The 7,249-nt window shown below is 30.8% G+C and overlaps 1 protein-coding gene across 1 annotated transcript in view; it reads right to left on the reverse strand.

Annotated features, from left to right (window-relative positions):
* The window catches only part of LOC111424318 (dipeptidyl peptidase 4), a 76,893-nt gene extending 76,153 nt beyond the window's left edge, over positions 1–740 (reverse strand). The window contains exon 1 of the mRNA XM_023057816.2: positions 429–740. The gene's annotated coding sequence lies outside the window, so the exon portion shown is untranslated. The remainder of the gene's footprint in view (positions 1–428) is intronic.
* Between the last annotated feature and the right edge of the window lie 6,509 nt (positions 741–7,249).

Genomic DNA, 7,249 nt, shown 5'->3' on the forward strand with positions numbered 1-7,249 from the left:
GCACGGTTATTTTTAGAATACGAATTTACGAAAAGTACGTTTTAGGTACGCTTTTTTAACTTAAATAAAAAATTGTTTGTTTTATAAACGATCCTGAATAAATAAAATCACTAAATGATATTTATTGAACAACAAATCAATGTTGTGTTAGAAATTTCGACTGATTATTTTTTAATTAACACAATGATTTTTGTTTTAATTCTTTGATTTCTCATAAATAGATTTAAAAAATAATCCTCTCGTAACAGTAAAACAAGACCTCAGAAAGCGTAGATACGCATCACCCATCTCTTTTATCCTATCCCTCTCTCTCTCTCTTTTCAACCGCCCCCGCCTTCATAAACCCCCAAAAACTTGCTCTCGCTCTTCGTTCTCTCCCCCAAAAACCCTCACTCAGTTCTCTCGTCGAAAATCCTCTTTGACCCTACCTTTATCGGAATCGTCTTTCTGCCTCGTCCTCTTCCTCCTCGTCTGGTCGCATAGGGTCGTCTTGCACTAGGTGCTTCTACTGCTCCTGGGGCGCTGTTCGTTGGGGGCCCCGCTCGTCGGCGGGGTCATCGGGACCCCGCGGATCTGACGAACTAGTTTAATTTTTTTTGTTTTTTCGTTCTTTTAGTGTTGGGCGACCACCGACGGTAGTCGTCGTCGTGGTGGTGGCGGCGGCGTCGACGTAACGGCGCTACACGCGTCCCGGCCGTCGCCTCGGCCTCCGGTCTCGGTACGGGGGGGCTGGCGTCGCAACGCGGCGCACAACATCTCGCAACGACGTCGGCCCGTCTACTGCAGCGCTCGGGACACAAACCGGGATTCGACAAACCCCACAATTCTCCTCTATATAGCTATCCCTCTTTCTCTAACATTCTCGTCATATTTAGCTTTTTCTCATTTCTTGCAGATAAATCTACTAAATACACCTTCAAAATAAACTATCAATAAGTTCAAACATTTTTACAAATGTTGTTAAACTTTTTTATGAGATTTTTTTATGGCTGGCCTTATTATGGCTGCCAAAATAGTGAAAAACGTTAGTGAAGGTGTTGTTAAGAATCCTAAATGTATTACTGTTGATACAAAAAAAGAAGTTATAGCTAAATATTAAAGTGGTGTTCGTGGCCAAGAAGTACAACATGGCGAAATAGACAATCAATGCTATTCTAAAGAATAAAGATTCGCTGAAGAAAGCTTATGCATCTAAAGACCATACAAATATTGAAGGAGACCTTGATTCTGCATACAAATTTATTAAGATCAAATTTCTGCCACCTAACACCACATAGGCAATGGATCAGGAAGTAATTTCAAACTTTAAGAAGCTATATACGAAAACACTTTTCTGCGAGATTTCTGGAAGAATCATTTTAATATTATCCACTGCATACATTTCATTGACAAAGTCTGGTTCAATGTCTCTTGCCATATATTGCAGTCAGCATGGAGAAAACTTTGACCAGTTTTTCTGCCTGGCAGACATTTTAAAGACTTTGAGGAAGAGGCAGGTTTGAGGAAATTTGTTAATATTGGCAAAAGCTTGGAGTTCGAAGTCAACGAGGATGATGTGGTTGAGCTGCTACAGGATCATGGCCAAGAACTGTCTCTAGAAGAACTTATGGAATTGCAACGTGAGCAATCTATGGAGTAGGAGTATTCAGTAGCTTCAACTACGGAAATAAAGGATAGTTGCAGTATATGGAAAAATGTGCAAGAGTTTATTGAAAAAGATCAACCTGAAAATACTGTTATCAGTAGAGCAGTGGAAATTTTAAATGATTTCTAATAAAATATGTTATGAACACGTTCGCGAAGTCTTGTACCACATTTGATGCACCCTACAGTACATATCTAATCATATTTAAAAACCAGATGGCTACATAAGAAGCTTGAAAAATCAGTTATGATGTTACATGATTGATACATTTGTTTCCAAACTGTACAGTAATTGTCGGTATTACTTTCTGCGCTGTCTGAGGAATGGTAAGAAGATCCGGAGTTAACAAATGATGAATAAAAAGTATTATCGATTGAATTTTGCGTTGTAGATGTGGTATTATTGGTACATGAGGGTCCGTTCAGATCAAAAGGATTTCTCCTGCAAATTGAAATTATCTGAAACAAAGATGTAAAACTGTTTCCTGCACTAGCCTTGTTTCTGTTGAAATTTCCATAGGCAAGGAGGTATGGATGATTTGAAATAACAATTTTTCAACAAAACTAAAATTTTATTTTTTCAATGTGTAGCTTGAATATTGCCATTACAGAAATTAAAGAATTTCTTGTGTTTTTGTTTCACTTAGGACTTGAAGTCTACTTGGTTTGTTTATGTATACTTGTGCTTTGAGGTAGCCCCATAAAAAAGTCACAAGGAGACCGAGAAGGCCACTCCACATCTCCACACAATGAAATGAGGCGTCCAGGGAAGGTCTGCCTTAAAAATTCCATAGCTGCTCTCGATGTATGGCATGTCGCCCCATCTTGTTGAAACCATACAGTATTGAGGTTGATACTCGACCACGTCTCCATTCTTACTAATAACTAAATGGCGGCTTCTGACGAACAGATACCCCCAGTCTTTATCCTCCAAGGTTCTCCACACCTTGCATGGCGCCACGTTTAAGTCATCCATACCTCCCTGCCTAACCCTGTATAATGACAACGTAATATTCTTAAACATTCAAAAATGGTAAAAAGTAATGGCAGTAACCCATTGCATTTTTATTGGCCCTCCAATAAGCAGGAAGATAATAATTATACCTTGGTTTCATAATGTGATCTCCTGCAGCGTTGCTACAAAAAGAATCATTGTGTGATATTCTGATGCTGTCGGAATTATCAATTTCAAACACGAAGGTGTGTAAAGAATGGCTCTTACATTGACGTGTGGGTGTGCAATTGCATACGCAATAAATAGAAATTTGTAACGCAGTTATTAAATTTAGCAAAAGAGGAAGAAACAAAAATACAAAAAAGAATCAAATCTCATTTTGACAGCGAGTTGGGTTGGGTTGAATTCTTTTGGGAGTAATTTCTCTTGGCCGAAAATCACACTTCTCAACTCTACTCTTCTTCTTCTTCTCAAATTTTCGACTCTTACTTACGGTCTACTTTCTGGTTGCTGGACTTCTAGTTTTTGGACTGCTCTGCGTATAGGCTCCCTTCTTGACTGAACTGAACTAGACTATGAACTAAACTGCCTTGGAAATATGCTTCGCGGAAATACCCTGTCTTTTCAAATTGGCATTCAATAATTTGACAAAACAATATTTGATTCGTGGTTAATGTTTTAAACGCATAATTTTATACTTGGTAAAAATAATATTGTAAAGCCTTAGTCTTACAAGTTTATGAAAAAATTTTTGTTCTTCAAACACTTCTTCAATACCACAATGGCAAGGAACATTATTAATGACTAAAGCCACCAAACATTGATAGCTATTTTGAGCTCTCCTTAAGCATTGCCTAACAAACTCATTAGCCACCTCTCTTTTAAATGACCCCATCTTAATTCATGATAAATCAATCCCAAGTTACTGATACATCCGATAAGATGTACGTTTGCTCCCCGGCTACCAGCAGCAATGAAAGTACAATAACTTCCTTTTTGGCGTTTTACGTTTGCTGCTTCCTTTTTCTTAATATAAGACATTTTATAGACAGTTTGTTAATCGTGACAATTTGTAATTGATTAATGTCATTTTGATTTTGATTAATGCCAATTTGATTATGACAGTCGCCAAATTGGTTCTTTAATGCCATTTTGAACTTGAATGAACTTCTATACCATAGACCAGAGTATAGACTATGAATGGTTGCCAAACTAAACTGGTCTTTTCTTTCATTTGAGATTTTAAACCCTTCTATTCAAACGGTCTTAACCTAAATTATTGTTTCCGTTGGCCGAAACAAAGTCGGACCAGTGAGAACATTCCGCACTAAACTAAAGTAGGAGGAAAATCATACAGAAAATCCTAGTCAAAATATTGAAACAAAAATTCAAACAAAAACACTGACTCATTGCCAGGGCACGGAACTTTTGTAACAAAACGATACGATTCCCCCCTCCACTCGTTCTCAGAAAATCTTGATTAAAAGAACAGCATACTGTTCAGTGGGAAATTAAAATTTCAAGTTAGAAAAAAATTGTTCCTGAAACAATTCTAAACAAAGTTTGTCAACAATTTTTTTTGATTTAATCAATAATTAAGGAGATAACCTCAAAATAATAATTTTTCCGTTTTTATACATAATTATACTTAGATGCTTAATTAATAGAGATATAAAAAATTTTTATTAAGATAATTGATTCAAAATCGAAATTGAAACAAATTTTAATTAAAACATTTTTTAATAAAAACAATAATTGTTGAGATAATTAATTTTGATAGCGTACTATTCAGAGGGAAATTAAAATTTCAAGTTAGCAAAAAATTGTATTAACAAACACTGTTCCTGAAGTAATTCTAAACAAATTTTGTTAACAACATTTTTTGATTAAATCAACAATAAGGATGTAACCTCAAAAATATTAATTTTTGTAGCATACTGTTCAGTGGGAAATTAAAATTTCAAGTTAGAAAAAAATTGTGTTAACAAAAATTGTTCCTGAAACAATTCTAAACAAACTTTGTCAACAATTTTTTTTGATTTAATCAATAATTAAGGAGATAACCTCAAAATAATAATTTTTCCGTTTTTATACATAATTATACTTAGATGCTTAATTAATAGAGATGTAAAAATTTTTTATTAAGATAGTTGATTCAAAATCGAAATTGAAACAAATTTTAATTAAAACATTTTTTAATAAAAACAATAATCGTTGAGATAATTAATTTTGATCGCATACTATTCAGAGGGAAATTAAAATTTCAAGTTAGCAAAAAATTGTATTAACAAACACTGTTCCTGAAGTAATTCTAAACAAATTTTGTTAACAACATTTTTTGATTAAATCAACAATAAGGATGTAACCTCAAAAATATTAATTTTTGTAGCATACTGTTCAGTGGGAAATTAAAATTTCAAGTTAGAAAAAAATTGTGTTAACAAAAATTGTTCCTGAAACAATTCTAAACAAACTTTGTCAACAATTTTTTTTGATTTAATCAATAATTAAGGAGATAACCTCAAAATAATAATTTTTCCGTTTTTATACATAATTATACTTAGATGCTTAATTAATAGAGATGTAAAAATTTTTTATTAAGATAATTGATTCAAAATCGAAATTGAAACAAATTTTAATTAAAACTTTTTTTAATAAAAACAATAATTGTTGAGATAATTAATTTTGATAGCATACTATTCAGAGGGAAATTAAAATTTCAAGTTAGCAAAAAATTGTATTAACAAACACTATTCTTGAAGTAATTCTAAACAAATTTTGTTAACAACATTTTTTGATTAAATCAACAATGAGGATGTAACCTCAAAAATATTAATTTTTGTAGCATACTGTTCAGTGGGAAATTAAAATTTCAAGTTAGAAAAAAATTGTGTTAACAAAAATTGTTCCTGAAACAATTCTAAACAAACTTTGTCAACAATTTTTTTTGATTTAATCAATAATTAAGGAGATAACCTCAAAATAATAATTTTTCCGTTTTTATACATAATTATACTTAGATGCTTAATTAATAGAGATGTAAAGATTTTTTATTAAGATAATTGATTCAAAATCGAAATTGAAACAATTTTTAATTAAAACATTTTTTAATAAAAACAATAATTGTTGAGATAATTAATTTTGATAGCATACTATTCAGAGGGAAATTAAAATTTCAAGTTAGCAAAAAATTGTATTAACAAACACTGTTCCTGAAGTAATTCTAAACAAATTTTGTTAACAACATTTTTTGATTAAATCAACAATAAGGATGTAACTTCAAAAATATTAATTTTTGTAGCATACTGTTCAGTGGGAAATTAAAATTTCAAGTTAGAAAAAAATTGTGTTAACAAAAATTGTTCCTGAAACAATTCTAAACAAACTTTGTCAACAATTTTTTTGATTTAATCAATAATTAAGGAGATAACCTCAAAATAATAATTTTTCCGTTTTTATACATAATTATACTTAGATGCTTAATTAATAGAGATGTAAAATTTTTTTATTAAGATAATTGATTCAAAATCGAAATTGAAACAAATTTTAACTAAAACATTTTTTAATAAAAACAATAATTGTTGAGATAATTAATTTTGATAGCATACTATTCAGAGGGAAATTAAACTTTCAAATTAGCAAAAAATTGTGTTAACAAAAATTGTTCCTGAAGTAATTCTAAACAAATTTTGTTAACAACATTTTTTGATTAAATCAATAAGGATGTAACCTCAAAAATATTAATTTTTGTAGCATACTGTTCAGTGGGAAATTAAAATTTCAAGTTAGAAAAAAATTGTGTTAACAAAAATTGTTGCTGAAACAATTCTAAACAAACTTTGTCAACAATTTTTTTTGATTTAATCAACAATTAAGGCGATAACCTCAAAATAATAATTTTTCCGTTTTTATACATAATTATACTTAGATGCTTAATTAATAGAGATGTAACAATTTTTTATTAAGATAATTGATTCAAAATCGAAATTGAAACAAATTTTAATTAAAACATTTTTTAATAAAAACAATAATTGTTGAGATAATTAATTTTGATAGCATACTATTCAGAGGGAAATTAAAATTTCAAGTTAGCAAAAAATTGTATTAACAAACACTGTTCCTGAAGTAATTCTAAACAAATATTGTTAATAAACATTTTTGATTTGATCAATAATGAAGAACATAATCTCAAAAAAAATTTTATATATATATTTTTATATATTTTTTTTTATTGAGAATATAGTTTTAGAATTTAATTTAGAACAACTTTTGTATGAAATTTTCTGCTGAGAACGAGTGGAGGGGAGAAATCGTATCGTTTTGTTACAAAAGTTCCGTGCCGTACTTATTGCAATTGAATACATGATCAGAAGTATATGAAGCACACCTAATCAGCAAATTTTGTTCTACAACGCCAGATACCAGTACTTTTAATAAAAGAGTATCTTGACCTAAATCTTTCAAATCGGCTATAACTTGCATTAAAAATTTGCGTATTTTCAAACAAAAAAGAGTCAAATCAGCTTCAGTGTTGCTACATTTTTTCCTTATATGGTTATACTTTGTTACAAAAATCCTAATTCTTAGCTGATTTATGATTCTTTATTATTCATTATGATTTTTATTTGATATGGTTTTTTTTGGGGTAAA

This window comes from Onthophagus taurus, chromosome 6, assembly GCF_036711975.1.
Source record: "Onthophagus taurus isolate NC chromosome 6, IU_Otau_3.0, whole genome shotgun sequence".
Classification (NCBI taxonomy): domain Eukaryota; kingdom Metazoa; phylum Arthropoda; class Insecta; order Coleoptera; family Scarabaeidae; genus Onthophagus; species Onthophagus taurus.